This window comes from Neodiprion lecontei, chromosome 3 (genome assembly GCF_021901455.1).
Source record: "Neodiprion lecontei isolate iyNeoLeco1 chromosome 3, iyNeoLeco1.1, whole genome shotgun sequence".
NCBI lineage: Eukaryota > Metazoa > Arthropoda > Insecta > Hymenoptera > Diprionidae > Neodiprion > Neodiprion lecontei.
The window spans coordinates 8,204,842-8,221,837 of NC_060262.1; the positions used below are offsets into that span (position 1 = coordinate 8,204,842).

General features: G+C 34.7%; 1 protein-coding gene and 2 long non-coding RNA genes across 4 annotated transcripts in view; all 3 read right to left on the reverse strand.

The window, feature by feature from the left end:
* LOC107217517 (carotenoid isomerooxygenase) overlaps positions 1–16,996 on the reverse strand; it is a 67,675-nt gene that overhangs the window by 49,795 nt on the left and 884 nt on the right. Inside the window, exon 1 of one of the 2 annotated variants that reach the window (XM_046734130.1) lies at positions 8,247–8,544. The exons of the other annotated variant lie outside the window; for it this stretch is intronic. The gene's annotated coding sequence lies outside the window, so the exon portion shown is untranslated. Of the gene's footprint in view, positions 1–8,246; positions 8,545–16,996 lie in introns of those variants that run through there. 2 annotated transcript variants of the gene reach the window in all.
* LOC124293380 lies at positions 2,727–5,108 on the reverse strand. Its single transcript, XR_006903321.1, has 3 exons — positions 5,026–5,108; positions 3,600–3,712; positions 2,727–3,165 (listed from the first exon to the last, which is right to left on the reverse strand). It is a non-coding gene; the product is annotated as an uncharacterized LOC124293380 (long non-coding RNA).
* Positions 6,891–8,247, reverse strand: LOC124293379. The gene is made up of 2 exons (XR_006903320.1): positions 8,101–8,247; positions 6,891–7,995 (listed from the first exon to the last, which is right to left on the reverse strand). It is a non-coding gene; the product is annotated as an uncharacterized LOC124293379 (long non-coding RNA).

The window sequence follows — 16,996 nt, forward strand, 5'->3', positions numbered from 1 at the left end:
AATCGCTTGTGAAAGCCTTTCGAACATTCCGAAACCGGCAAATTAGCGCCTTGCGAGTCTCTAATGAGTGAATAATGCCGACACACGAAAGGCTGTTATTCGTAAATAATTGCTTAATTAGGACAATGAGGGACAGCTGCTGCTGAGAGATGAAAACAGTTTATTTTTCTCCTCGACTTCTGGGTATGTATCGTGATAACGACGAATTGCAGACCCTTCTGCGATCCGTGATGCAGAAGAAACACGTGCGCGTCTTGCGCCGATGACAAACGGCACAACAAAAGGCCAAGAGATGTTGGCCATGAATCTTATTTTCAGTTTATGTATTTTTCCAGCACTTAGCGGTAATTCACGGAGACAGAAATGTTGATTTATCGCTAATCTTGGCAATATCTTAGGTCCTCGTTTGTGTTGACATATTTGTTCAGCGATTTAAACAGATTTCTTTTATACGATACACTTTGCAATTATACTAGATTGACGCTTCGATGAAATTTCATTATTCTCTTAAGATTCAGATTTTTTTAAGATTTCAAGTGATATTTCTTCCTATCGAATTAAAAATCGATCAGCGAGCTATAACTTTCTGCCAATCTATGCCTGTTGAACATTCATTTGTCCAATTTTAAATTTACGCACAGAAGTTGAAAGTGCGTTGAAACATTTCAAACAATTCATGAGAGACAAGAATTTTTCCAGAAAAAATAGACAAAACCACCTAGAGAAAAAAATCCCACCGAAAATTTATGAAGTGTCAGATTCTTCAGAGTAACGTATATGTAAAAACCCGAGTAAGAGACAATTTTTGAAGAACAGAGACTTTATGCAAAATCATAAAAACATTAGACATATTTTTACAAACAAACATTGCCAAACAAATGCTTGAAAGAAATTTAAATCGATTTGAATAATTCTTCACAAAGTTTGGTAAGAAAAAGCTACAGAGACTTGGATACCTAAATGAGTAAATACTACTTGGCAGTAAAGACGACTAAAATACGTACGGTGTAAAAAAATCAAATGAATTTCGTTAAACTGGTTAATAGAAATTGCACTCCTTGTTAACTTATCGTTAGCTTTGAAACAATATTCAATGACTCGTTCCTTGAATGCGATACATGTCTACATATATTTATGCATAACTAAGACGGTCATGTGCATCGTACAACCTCCAAAGATCCATCTCGTTAGTATTCAACGTAATCAACGTTATGTATTCTGAAATTGCATGGAGTTATGCTAGGCGGAAAGAATGACCAAAAATAATCGCTTATTTTTTCCCGATTATTCGAGTATAATCGATTATTTTTCAAACTCGATTAATCAACCGACTCGATTATTTTTCCTCACAATCGGTTTTTGTTTTTTACTCCTATGAACGATGCAATAAAATATCAACTCCCGTGGTTAACGTATCAATTATTAATATTGCCTTACTCACTAAGTACCTATTTGATGTAACAAGTCAAAGATAGATGAATATTTTCACCTGAAATTGCAAAATACTTTGAATGAAACGGTAAATTATCAAAAAAACTCTTCCTCTACTAAGACTGCATACTGAAATTTACGAAATATTGGTTTCAAATGCAACGTTTCAAAAAATACTAAATATTCGTTTAATCAATTAAGTTTTACCAATTCAATCCAGTCATGTTCGATTATTTTTTACCTTAGCGGCCATCACTAGTAGATGAAACTCAGACTGTTGGTGAATGAAACCGTGACAAAAAAACAAATTCTGTAACTGTTCGTAACCATACGTAATATAATCCACAATACATGGAAATCATCGAATATCTTAAAGGTAATACACACAGTAATTATGCGCCACGATAATGAGTTACGATTTATTATTCAGAAATATTAAATCGTAAAATCAATTTATAATAGTTAACCAGCATGTTAAATCGAGATGTGAAGTTATTCGGCCAAATTCCGAGACGCGATGTTATTTCGCTCACAATCAGCTGCTGTTTGATTGTGACTACTTGTGATTCCTGGAGGTTAATTGATATTCAAGACACTCCGACCTTGCCATCGAATTATACTTCGCTCTGTCCGGCAGGCGTGTTTCGTTAATCGCTATTAATGACTGGCATGTAAACCGATTGTGCTCGTCAAAGAATTTTTCCGTTTACGTTGAGCTGTAATTTTCAGAAGCCGTTTCGACACGAGCCAGTTTCGTTTCCCCAACGCAGGGTTGAACTAATTTTTTCCTCTATAGCTGTATTTACGAAACTTTAAATTTATTCTAAGGATAATTGTTCTAGTTGATTAAAAAAAAATGTCAAACGAGAGCATACTTACTATGAATTTAATTTTCTTTTCTGGTGAGAGCTATTCTCAGAAAATTTTGGAAATTCATATCAATTCATGGAATAAATTTCTGACAGTTTCTCAGTTGTTCAGAAAAATCACTGCAAAATTTCAGTAATTTCCAGGCGCTGTATTGAGATATCTCAGTCTTAATATAGAAAATTAATTTAGGCCTATTTATAGAAAAACGTAAATATTTTTTGAATCTTTGTGATAAGGTTGTATTGGAAATATTAATTTTCGGTTAAAACCAGATATTTGCCACTCCATTTTAGAATGATTAATTTCGATCGATTCCAACAATTTTTTCAATTTCTCTGAAAATCCGTTCTTGCAGTTTTCCAATTTGTGATTAGAAAGTGAGATTGTGAAAAATATACTCTCTTTCTCTCTCTCTCTCGTATATAATCACGGATTTCTGTACGCTATGCGGGTTAGATACCAACTATATTAATTGATAAGCTACGTTGATGCGACGATCTCGGTTTTGCAAAAAAAAGTCAAAGTGCGTATCTCCTTTTCATACACGATCGTAAAGCGGAGTGCTTATTTTATTTGTCATTGTGGTCACATAGCTTCGAAAATTTTTTTATTGACCGTGGCAGCACGTTTCGTTACTCTCACAATGATTTTTTTAAACATTTTCCAAAATGCGCGTATGCGTATGTATGCAGAAAATGTATCCTGAGTCCCGAGAAACCGGCTTTATCCAGTTCGGTTAAAGCTGGGTGAAAAGTCAAGTATCGGGTGGAGACGATCCCAGAGTATATCCAACAATAAGAGCCTCACTAATTCCAGTTACCAGATGGGGAATTTTTCAACTGTCCAATAATCATTTCGTATATTCTAAATTAGGAAGAAATGTGAAATATTTGATGAAGATTTGAAAAAAAATTTTTGAATATCAATTCACTGGTGGTTATAAAATAGTTGTAGCCCTATAACTTGATACATCATTTATAGCTCTCAAAATTTTCCACAAACCTTTCTTGAATTTGGAAACACGAACTTTCATTTTCAATTTAACGTCATGTAATATTCCTACCTTTACCGACCGATACACCGTCGAAATTTGACCCCTTTTCGATCGTTTGTTTATTTAGTATAGGAAAAAAAAAGGGTGAATTTGCTCCGTTGGTAAAGATAGAAGTACTAAATGATCTTAATATAATTCACTGTTGTTTATTTAGGTATAATGCATTTGGAAACGTTTTTTTTTATTCAGCCGGCTAGTTTTTTTTGTTTTCAAAAGGTTTTTCCTCCGAGACCTCAGAACTTACGGAATCTGCGGACTGGTGATGCCAAGTTATTCGAATGACGGTTTTAATGGTCACCCTTGTCCTTCACCGCGTATTCAAATATAGAATGTCCACGACGCTGTTTGCCAATAAATCTATAAATAAAACGAAACGTAATGAAGCGCGTGCGGTTGTTTAGAACGAGAAAAATCAGAGACGCGTTTGACACTATAACAAATCCGACGACGAGCTCAGTTCGACGGTCGATTCTCTGGACACGACAGTACAGCCTAATTGATATTGTGCCAACTGGTAACAAGGGCCGGCGATTTTTGTGGGTGACATTTAAGGCCAAAAAAAAGCGTGATTTTGATCACGTCTACAAATCCAAAATTGATGTAATTTTTTAGATACTTCTAAAAATTAAAGTGGTGATCGAAAAAATTTAATCGATCATTGTACATTATAGTTAATTTATATTTGCATATACCATACGAATTGAATTCGTGTCAAAAAAATGACATCAGCACTGTGGCCAGTTAGATTTTTTATATTGTATCAAAGCGGTTCTTTTTTTGAAATTTATAAATTTGTGCTGAGATTCATATTGCTGACTTTACTTGTTCGAAGCTTTATGTGCCTTGAGTTACGGAACATCAATTACAATTAGCAGGATACACTTTGTTTATTCAACTTCATCAGGCAGACAACGCAACGTATCTTGCTTCATATACTTGAAGTTTCTATCAATCAAGCTTATTTGCATTGTATTGAGTTTTTGATTGAAGTTAATCGATCGGAAATCCAAATAAATCTCGTTTCTGAATCAGGCACTATGAAATAAAAAATTTGGTTGGAAAATTTCACATAGCACAAAATTTGATCTTTGAAGGCTACACAACATCGAGAGTAAACATCTAAGAATTATCTTGCATCTTGTGAACTTTTATCTCGCAGTGACCAATATTGACCAATATTGTTAAATTGGTATCACTATAATTTTTGCCAAAAGACTCGACTTGAATTTTGAATGTGTAAAAATTTCATAAAGTTGCACAAAGAAATCTGTGGACAGATTCGAGGATGAAAGTCGAAGAGGATATTCGCTTTGAAATCATCAACTATTCACAGAGTTGTCATATTCTGTACATTTAACATATTTTTCTAAACTAACGCCAATGAGGTTAAACACTTCATCAAATCTACAGTGCGAGAAAGCTGTCGAATTTTCCACACTCACGATTAAGAATTAGAATATTTTCATCACCGCTCTCTGAATATATTCATAATTAAGCATTGAGGTTAGGTCGATGCGATGAAACTACTTTTTGAATGGTATGGAAGACAACCGAGCTACCGCAGAAGGCCCTACAGCTTTTATTCTATTACCTGTGTCAGCACGGTCTTTGTTCGTTTCGTTCGTATGAGAACTAATAATAATTCATATTTTGGTACTCTCTAATCTTACCTCTTGTCGCCGTCACATTGCATATTATTTCGTGACTATTGGAATAAAAATGTATCCCACGAAGTATGCTGTTCTTCGTCGTACAAATTTTCTCACATCAACTCATTAGCAGAATAATTTTTTGATGAGTATCTGACTGGCAATTCTTATTGTATTTCTGTCGGACAATATGGGTTTGACTGAATTAATGCAATTATTTAATCGATTTATTAAAAAATAATTTTATTCTAACGATATTGTTTTTATAAAACTTGAGATAACTAGTTTTACAAAATATTACCGATATAGTTTTTCGATGTATTAAAATCGATATTGATATTTAAAAAAAATATCGATTCTTTTTGGCACTTCTGACATCCCTATCACATCATATGTCACGCAGCTAACGGATTGTTTCCGAAATTTAATATACCGCACTACCGCGTTACGTTAGTATCTAAATGAATCCATTATTTCGTCGAAATTGGTCAATAATTGACAGTATATTTAAATTTTTTTACGATGTTTCGGTCGGTCAGCTCCCAACCCTCTTCAGGCTTAAAATTAATGACTCCTCCTAGCATAGTTGTTTTGTCTCATCGCCATTTTGTGAAGAAGTGATTACGTTATTATCGACCGAGCGAGCGATCGACACGCGCTCTTTTGTGCTATCTACGTAATTATGATGTATATACAGTTCAAGCGTATGCCGTATATCTATATTTCGGCTGTCCGATCGATCGTATTTATACAGGGCTTGATCGAATGCTTCAAAAATCTATAAACGTATGAAACTTGTAGAATGTCGAATTTCATCGTGAGAGGAGACAATATATATGGTAATATTTTCGCCTGGGAGGTTGGAACGCTTCTCATCGCGGTGAAAGATAATGCAGTCGGGTCAAGGCTGCGCGCGTTCTTGTTTTTAATTTTTAATGAGCTTGACGCGATCCGACTGTTCCAGGGTTTTCATGTAGGATGGCAACCCTGAAAATCGTTACTGAAAATGACGAATCGGTCATTGACATTATCTGCGGGTATATGTCTGTTACATGTACAGTCAAAGCCAATATCTTCGCGAACAGCTGATGCGGGATGTTATTACGTTATCAAAGTGGTGACTATGAAAGACAGTATAATCTTCGTTCCAATTTCAAACAGAGGAAAACGAATCGTGAAAAATAAATTAGCGTCATGAAAAAATTGTGATCGAAACGATGAAGGATATGGGGCATTCCATGTCAACTCGACCAATGATTTTCTTTAACCATTTTTGACTTGTTTCAGGAGCTTATACAATTTTCCGATCTCAAAAAAGCACTCCTGAATTTTTTCAAATCTTTTCCTAAAACAGTTAATTTTTTATGATCATTCAAATTGGCATTTTTTAAAAATCTTATATAGTTTATCATTCGTTCCGATCATTCTGACATCGGCCTATTATGTGGCGATTTTTTTCGATTTTTTTCGCACTTTAAACATTATATGAACAAATAAAACACATTTTTCTCAAAATCGCAAACAATTACGGAAAATTCTGTATTCTCGCGTCAAAAGATTTAGAATTGAACAAAGGATTTTCGAGAAATTTTCGATAGGTTTCAATAATCATAAAAAAATTAACGTTTGTAGGAAAAAATCTGAAAAAATTCAAAAATGCTTTTTTGAAATTGATCGAATAAAAAAATTCTGAGGCGAATCAAAAATGGCGAGGGAAAATTATTGGTCAAGTTGACGTGGAATGGGCTATATGTAAGTTTGTCAAATCAAGAAAAGTTTTTCGAGGTTTATCTTGCAATTATTCTCCTTTAATGCTTGCATACTTAATATTTTCGCATCGCTGAATGGGGCAGGAAAAAAAAAATACAAAAACGACAAACACCAACTTCGAAAGAAATGAGTTTTTATTGAATTTCAGTCAAGGTCTATTTACATTAAATATTTAAAAAAATGTGGCCCTCTCGGAAACGCAACTTTATACATATCGTTTGTTTGTAAACGCTGTAATTTTATCTATTTCCGTCCTGACGGCGTTTCATGTCCATTTATCTTGGTTTCACGAAGTTTTGAAATTTACCGCTAATCTTAAAACTGGGCATGTAGAAACCTTCTCACTTGAATTATTATTAATTTCGTTCTTGTTGCCACAGTGCGACTTTAACTGAGAATGAGAACATTCGCCAATCTGCTATACGTAATGCATTACATAATTCACTCACTTTATATCCTCGTGTAATATAAGTTGGAGAAATTTTCATTCTTTTGCAGTACACCACATTAGAATTACGAATTATAAGTTTCAGGGGTTTTCAAAGCTTTGAAAACTTAATTTTTTCCCGTGAAAAAACTATAAATACATTTCTGAGAAAGCTTTTCATCTCCCTACGGCTCGATCACGACTACGAGGTGAAATTGTTTAAGTAGTAAAATTTATTGAATGCAAATTATAAAACTCGATTTACAAACAGCCTTTTCAAAAACTAGTTGGAACAAGTTTTTGCAAATCAATTCCCAGTCCACGATTGACTGAATATCGAATTGTCCGTTCGTCTAGCTAAATGATGAATCGGCTGTACTGTATCATCTGAATCAAAAGTTAGGATAAGAGGATAACCGTTGGAAAAACCTCCGGCAACATTATTTGTGACAATGAAGGTGCTCACAAACGAAATGAAATTCCTACCATGGAATAAAATTGTTTTTAAGCGAATTCGAATATCATAGGAAATATCGGCAAGTTCAGAAACGATTTTATAATTAACACGTTCCCAAGAATGAAGAACGTTCTTAAGATTGATTTCCAGCAATTTCTATAGATTTCCAATCCTACTCCTGACTTCCAATTATTCTTGAGCCTTCTAGGCGATTTTCCATAATTTCCAAATTGGATAGTATCACAGCAAATGATAAAAAAAAAAAAAAAAAAAAAACATTAGAAATAACCTAGAACGCTGTGAAAACGTTTGGAATCAATAGAAATCATTTGGTAACCTGAAAATCAACGAAACTACATGATAAGATATAAACCAGTCGAATGATAATGAATTGAAATCATTTGAGGTTAACCGCTAGACCCGTAACGATTTCCATGATTACCAAAGCCTGCTGCGCCATTTCTTAACATGATTTTCAATGATTTCAGTCACGGTGCTTGCTTCCTCCTGGTTTCAAAGGACATTCCAGTCGTAGTAAATTTCGTTTGATTAATAACTTGATTTCCAACTGTTGCATTTATGACTTACCCGAGCGAATGGCCCCTTGGCTATGATTCATTTCTATCACACGGTAAACATATTCCTTCACTAATGTTTGCCATTATTGCATATGACGTTGGCAGAGATTTTTTACGCGGTTTTCCCCCTTTCCTTAACCTTTCATTCGGACTTCAATGTCCGTTCGTCCTTAATCAGCACCCGTAACCGCATGTAGGAAAAACACTCGGTCCGATCCACGTCCCGAAAGGTATGCGAGACCAAACGCACGTACAACTTGTTGTCTTATGCAGGGCGTCTTACCCAGACGATGCAAAACTACTGCCAACTTCTCGAAGACGCGATCACGTTGCAAGTGTACATTTACGACTTTGGACTTCCGTCAAGGGGTCGATTGGGAGTTAAGGCACGCATTTCACACTTGGGTGGAAATTTTTCTCCCTCGTGATTAAACTGCTTAGAATTTTTCATGTAATTGCTGAATCTCAAGACTAGACATATACATTTTTTCAATCAATTTCACCCAAAATATGTTCAACATTTTTCTCTTTTTTCTCTCTACTTCCGCAGACATTCTGTGTTTGAAAATCATTCGTCATATATCTGATAATAAAGATAAACCAAAAATTTTTCTTCATCAAAATTTTTTACTTCTGGTTGAACCGTTGATGTTTTTTTTTTGCAGAGAATCACTAATACATGTTGTAACCTGAATGCAAAATAGATAGACTAAGGTCCGATGGACAAGTTAGACACGTATGTGTATGAGAGGTCCTCTCTATATAACCAAACTTTTATGACCGACGCCAATCAGCGTCAGATCGCAATGGGACGCGTAATATGAAGAACCGTAGAAGCCTATTATTTGTTAATAAATATTATTCGTTGTAATATGAATGCGTGTGTAATTTTATTTGGGTTATACGGGTGAGTAACCTCTTAAATATACAACATATAGAGATTACATAATGACCGATGGATATTGATTGTACCTTTTTCTTTGGAAATTCTTATTCCCCCCGAATTTCTTTTAGATTTCACCTAATATTTTTGTAAAATATGGAAAATCGTACCGATAACATTTGAATAAACAGAACGATATCGATATGAGTCAGCCTTCATTTCAATGCAAAACCAGTTGGCACAGCAAAATTGCAGTGATCACATGTCGTGCAGATTAAAATCCAATACAACGACAATTAGCTTGTCTCAGCAATCGATTAGCCTAGGAATGAGCGCAGACTTCGATCCGATAACCAGCATGGTGAGATAAAACCGAGTAGCCATAGGTTGCTAGTCGTCTATTTAAAGTGCTGATTAGTTGTCTGGTTGATGTATTGTAATCAATGACGGATCCGGCATAAGACCGACTCGTGATACTTGTCTTATGATGTATGAAAAATAAGGTTGTTATTTAGTTTGGGAGACGATAAAACGCATCGCGTCATAGTCATGTGCTTTGGCGCTGAGAAGATAAGACAATCGCATTAATTGCATACGGTATATCATCTGTACAATGTCATCGACACAGCATACGATGTATTCATACGATATCGCGAAACTTTCATCCAACCAGAAATCACGAGTTTGCGGCGCATTGTAATTAGATACGCCTTCGATGCAGCAATGGCGCTTGCGTTAAGGAATAATCAACTAGACTGTCTGAATAAAAAAGTTAGGACGAGGCACAAAAAATCTCCAAGAGTGTTGTTTGCTTCAATGATAGTGAATGCGAATGAAAAAATCATATCCTACCGTGTGAGAGAAATGAATTTGAGCAAGTCGAGTGACATTAGCTAAGATATTTACAATTGGTAAAAGGATTTTATACTTATACGTTTGAAAATGATTAAACTCAGGGTTTTTTCAATTCTATTACATATCAGGGACGTTGATTCAATCCTGTTCAATGTCTTAATGCTTCAGAGCTGCAGGGAATCAGGTGATGACACAAAAATTTATCGGCCTGTTTCGTGATAATGTTGGCAGACAAATAAGATTGCCGCATGCATATCTTTGACTAAAACATCAGAAGGTGCTTGATCAAAGAGAAGAGGTGAAATTTGGTACTGTTATATTTTTAGCCAAATATTTGCACGAACTATTCTTGATTTTATCAGTGAAATTTACCCTCATGATGATTGTGCAAATTCAAAATCCAGTTTATCTTTTTTTTCTATCATAGACAGTATTTTGTGGGTAAGTTGGGCTTTTACCATTGGAACCCCATGAGTAAAAAATAGTTAAATCTAAAAATTTGTTCGGCTGGTACTGTTCACCTTCGATTTTAAAGTTCGTAGTCAACGTGAGATTCGACATATTTGTAATTAGATTCCATGACTGTGTGAAGAATTTCATCTGTACAAAATCTGTTATCCTTTTTATGAAAATTCCTTTTCCTAAATCTACAACTAGGTTAAAATACTTGATATTCTTATCCTGTAAATTGAAACGAAGAAAGTTGAATCGCCAATATAACTAGAAAGATGTTAGTATCGATACGTTTTTTTCTTTATTTTCGTATCAAAAATGTATATTTTGTCAGATTTTGAATCGGACAAATGCACAGTGAGTTTTCTGTATCATAGAAATGATACTATAAAATAGACTGGGCCAAAAAAATTGACTATTTTTTTTTTGAAAAATATATTGAGAATATCATTCAGTGTGGCAAAAAAAAAATTTCATGAAATTTTAAGCCCTTAATATTAACTTTAAGAGGTCTATCATCGCTATTTTTGATTTTTAGTAATAATTTGATGTTTTACGTCAGAACTGTCGAAATATTGAAATGAAAAAATTTATGTTCACTTATCCCTTTATAAAATTAAATTCCCTACAAAAAAGGTCTGATTATAGATTTTTGTCAGACAAGCCGTTTCCGAGTAATTAAGCTTAATAAATTGATATAATTTCTCGATTTGACTTTTTTAATTTGTAATTTTGTGACTAACGAATCAATGAATGTATAAAAAAGATCATGACAGATTCTTAAAGGAAATTTAATGTTCTACAAAAAAGATCTCTTAATATTTTTGCCTCAATTTAATTTTTCAAAAGTTATTCTCAATTAAAATTGAAGAAAAAATTGGAATTTCAAAGTTTCAAATCGAGAAATTATATCAATTTATTAAGCTTAATTACTCGGAAACGGCTTGTCTGACAAAAATCTATAATCAGACCTTTTTTGTAGGGAATTTAATTTTATAAAGGGATAAGTGAACATAAATTTTTTCACTTCAATATTTCGACAGTTGTGACGTAAAACATCAAATTATTACTAAAAATCAAAAATAGCGATGATAGACCTCTTAAAGTTAATATTAAGGGCTTAAAATTTCATGAGATTTTTTTTTTTGCCATACTGAATGATATTCTCAATATATTTTTCAAAAAAAAAAAATAGTCAATTTTTTTGGCCCAGTCTACTATACAGTAATTGCTTCGAGTTTCTAGTTGAAATTCATAACATTCAAATTTCCTTCAGTTCTGTAAAAGTGGTGTTTAATTAACGTCAACGCTTTGTTTGCGTCCCTGAAGGCAGGGGAAGAAAGAACAAGTAAATAAATTATCTGATACTTGGCATCGTGACAATTGGGCAAACGTCTTACGTAATTCTGAGTTGTATAATATTTCGCCCTGACTGACAGCAATGAGAGAATATTCTTCGGAGTAATTATATACACGAGCTAAAAATAAGAATGCGTTTAGAAAGAAACAACAACCGAAGAACCGCTTAATCAAGCCAAACAAAACCGGAGTGGAGCTCCGCGTTTTTCAATTTACTACAATTTCGTGACACTCGCACGTTCAACGATGCAGCACTTTTATTTCATTGTTCAATACGGCATTTTGAAGCGCTCATCGCATTGCCGAGGTAACTGAGTGGCTATTCAGGCTCAGTTCCATAATTACTATTCATTGCTCATTCCGAACGAGAAACCGGATACCAGATGATTCACGATCCTAAAAATATTCGAGCAACGTAGAAGTTAAGTGACATTTTTTGGTCGAAATAGGGAGGGGTTTACTCGATAACCCAAAATTCATACATTTCATGCCTTTAAAATGATGAATTTTTGGGCTTCGAAGAATAAATGATTCAAATTTGGCACAAATCGATATTCTTATTGCTTATATCATAGCATGATGTGCAAGGCAATTTGAATGAAATAATTCATTTCGGTTACTGTCATGTGTCAGGATTTCATGAGAATGCACAGTGACATAGAATCACATCTACATGGCACTTTATCAGATCTTTTCGAATTATAACGACAACTGTAGTACCGAAGCGAAACGTAACCATTTTACACTATCCCCACTTCTTGAGTTGGTTGAATTTTATCACGATCACCAAGTCGCTGGTCTTTATGAAAGCTGTATTTCTACTTTTACCGTGAGAGTGCTGCGAATCCTGCGATGCCTAGCGGCAGATTGCTGTACTCGTAATAACTTAAATCTTGCGACTTATCAGTGAAATAATAGAGAATTACCAGTTATCGGAGTGTTTTTCGAGATTTGAATTTTATCGGGGATTCAGAATTTTCGTTAGGTCTACCGTTTGACGCGATCTAAATACTTACCATGACCAAATATTTCCGTTAGTTTTTTAACACCTCATGGAACTTTGAAGATGAATCTTAGTTACAAATTTTCATAACCAAATCGATCCCTGTAGAGGCAGCATTGAAGTAACAACGGCCTTAGGACAAATTGGAATGGTTGATATTTGTAGTTCACGATCGTTGAAAACTGCGTTATTTTTTTACCCAATTAAGATTTCCCCGCCAAGTGGTTAGACCTACTGATCCTATATTTTAACGAGAGAAGTAACTGAAGTTATTATACAAATATCTTGTACTTTACGGAAGCAGCGTAGGATTGATCTCTGTTGATCTTGGAATTCACACGTCTCGACCGGTATATTTCTGACTCGCATCACATGCCTTGTTCTGTTATCGATAAGCTCTTCTTTTCTCAAACTGGATTTTTCTGCACTCGTTATAAGCAGACTCTCGAAGTGCCGATTAGTAAATATGTTTATTGTAACACCTTCGTCATTTTACGCTTTTCAACTCACTAAGCTGCGATTGTACTTCGTCTTATCTTACTCCAAATTCGAACAATCATCCAAAACAGAAGAAAAAAAAAATTAACAGTATCATCGTCAATTGAGTTCGTAGGATCCCTTGCTTCCCCTTCATTTTTTAAGTAGAAATTTGTAGAGGAGATTTAAAAGACACTACACGCAACTAAGTTTTGTAAAAAAGGAGCGAAACTGTTTATTCCTTGTTGCATAGTTATTTGTCGCGTGAATTCGTTGGTGGAATTTTTTTTTTAAAAACGGCATTTATAACCTTTTTCAATCACCCTCTTTAACTGTCGGTTGTGTTGCCCTGTACAACTATAATTTCTTTTTTTTTTTTCGTTTCCAACTGGTCAACTTTTAACCAATGCAAAAATGCGGCTTACAAAGTACGTAGTCTATTGCCGTGGCAGATCTTTGAATGTTTCAACTTCGACCTGGATAGTTTTCTCCACTTCCGTTTCGCAAGAGAAACATCTGGGAAATCATATTCAAACTTGAGTGAAAAATAGAGTTCAAAACTTCTGATGAACTGGGCAGTTGAGAAAGTTATTTAATCCACACCGAAGTCCGTAAATATGAAATTCATTGAGTGTATAATGGATAAATAAGCTATAAACAGGCGAATAGTAAGCCGATCTTTATAAATACATGTGGGCTTCTGAATGTATACGTAATGGCTGTTTTGAATGGATGCAAACTAATATTTTTCACTCAAAAATATGATTTTTGCGAACATTTTCGAGGTGGCCAAAAATCCAAAATATTAAATTGAAAACAGGTTAACGAATCGAAAATGGAGATTCGAGCATTTGGTGTAACTCTTATACTACAATGAGCCCTGGAAATAACGTTGTACGATAGTTTATAAATAATTAATTTATTGACCCGTTCTTGGTATAAAAAAAAAAAAATCGTAAAAACGTTGCACGGGGTCTTGGCATCCGAAAAATACAATAGTTTCAAGATGAATTTGATTACGTTCGCACTATGAAATAAGAAAATCGAATTTTACTTTTAAACTTTAATGATGGTGCTGAAATTTCGTGACAAAACGGTTGCATGCGTAATTCTATCAACGATTTTTTTTTAAGGAATTTGTGACTTCGGCTCATCCGCTCTGCCTAAAAATTCGATCGCAGAATTCTCCCTGAATTCTGCACAAATTGTATCATTTCACGCCAAAGTATTCGTTCGAGATCAAGATGAGAAAAGCGTACAACTAGATATATATATAAAATATATACCGAGAGTTTGGAGTTAAAAATATTTCGTTTACTCTCGTGACTGAACGACGCACGTCCAAAAGACGTAGCTTGGATTCAAACGAATATAGACGAGATGCCTCTTAGCACAAGAAGAACTGGGCCAGGGATCCGACAGGTTATTGAACGCAGTATGGCTGGGAAATCTGTGGGGGAGAATGCTGCTTTAATTTTGAGTCAACTTAACAAAGAGGAAAGGATTTTTCCAAAGAGCTTTGCTTGTACCGTTCATTGATGTATTTTCCTTGCTACTGAGCAGAAATGATACGGAGGTTATGCATGTGATGCCAGTTTTTTTATGTTGAATAAACCTCAAATAACTGTTGCAGTGATTCGGGAAAACTTGGCAAACTTTTTTTCATCAACTAATTGGCGACTGATGACTTCGACGAGTCATCCTAACGATATAATTTCAATCCGCCACTTGACGTGGGAGAGTTTAACGTCTCATGCGCAGTTTCGAGTAAGTTGGCTGCCCTGTCTTGCGGATAAAAATATTGCCGTGATACGATCTCATCGACCAATCGAGTTCAATCGATTTGCGCATGCGTAAAGTATCGCTTGGAATAGAAAGTTTCACTGTTTCCTCTCGGCACGCTAATTTTAGCAAAACTGGTACAGTGGTTCATCTGAAATACGAGCTACAGAAAACTTGAAAATTAGAGAAGATTTTATAAAAATTCATTTTAATGACGAATGTTGTGTTTCAAATTTTATCGGACTGTCTCAAAAATTGTAGGATTTAGCGACTGCTGTTCAAGTCACGGAATTAAACTCGCATTTTGTTTCGGACCGAAAACAAGTTAGCCGGAAGGTTAAGGCATTAATTAATATTACTGTACAACATATGACACATGCTTGATTCTGTGCTTGTATTTCATACACGAAGCCAATAAAGTTTACTGAACTGTCTTGAAGAATGTAGACGTTGCAAGTTTTTGAGAATTTTGGATGTCTGCCGATTTAAAACCGAATGTGAAAGAGGTCTGTCGAAGTTACCGAAGCATCGTCTGAGTCTAGATAATTTTCCATCCAAATGTCAGCCAAATCGGTCCAGTGGTTTGTCTGGTATCGTCTTCACAAAATTCCGATAAGCACACGCACAGCATACATCCGTTTTTGAAGATGCCACGGGCCAACAAATGAAAAAAAATATATTGTGCTAGGGTTGACATCCGTCGTTTCGTATGTATTTCGACCTGCTGAACACGAATCTGAAGTTGAATGTGGATGTCGATGGATTCATTTGATAACCTCAAAGCCTAATATTCAAATCACCCCAAAGGATAAACCTATTAATGACGAACGCTCAAAACCTCAATAACGCCAAAATCCCAACCCTGAAAAAACTCGATAAGTGAATAACCCCGGAAACCCAACCCTGAAAAAATCGGAAAAGTGAATAACTCCCAAAGCCTAACCCCTAATTTGGCGTTTGACGTTATGAAGGTTTTTAGGCTTTGGGATTGTCGGAATATTGAGCTTTCGGGTCATTGCGAGAGTTATATAATCACTCGTGAAATCTGGTGTACACTTTTCCGAAAATCTTGTGACATCTTTTGAAATCTTTGAAACCTTCTATAATCTTTGAAATTTATTGAAATCTCCTGAAATCCCTTTATATTTTTGAAAATTTCCTGCAAACCCTTGAAATCCTCTAAAATTCTATAAAATAATTGGAAAAACTTGTGAAATCCTAAGCAATTTTGTGTTATCCATTGAAATTTTATGACTATTGTTCTGCTTATAAATTATGACCTTTGGGAAAAATAACTCCAATTACGTCAACGAGACTAATCGTATATATAATTTGACGTCGCACGTTCTTTTAATGATGAGTCTTCATAATCAAATCAATGATGGATAGATGCGTTCTATGCCTATGATTTCATTTGCATCTATTTATTTTCGTATTTATTAAGGGGGAAGGTCACTGTGCCGGCCGAAAAAATAACCGCTTTTTAAGAATTTTTTTCACAGGGATAACTGATTAATAAACGTATCGGATTGTCGGTATTTATCAAGTTTACATTGAACTTGTTTGGTGTAAATTTTGATTACCCATTTTTTTATATTAACAAAGATATGGGCCGTGACTCAACGACTAATAATAAAAGTTCACCTCTATTGTGGAATTGCTATCTCGGTGAAGGTTTATCTGAAAATGAACAACAAATTTTTATCAATATCTATACAAATTTGGCTATCGTGACATATAGTTATTTGTATTTTCATTATTTACAAAATGCCCACGGAATAAAATTTTTCTATATTCTTACCGTCCTTTTTTTTTTATTCACACAGTTTGTAACAATAGCAATTAGTACATTTTTTGAAACCGGCTACGTACGTCGATAGCTACATTTGTAGAGACGTTGATGAAATTTTTTTTTTTATTTTCAGTCAACCCTTTACCGAGATATCAA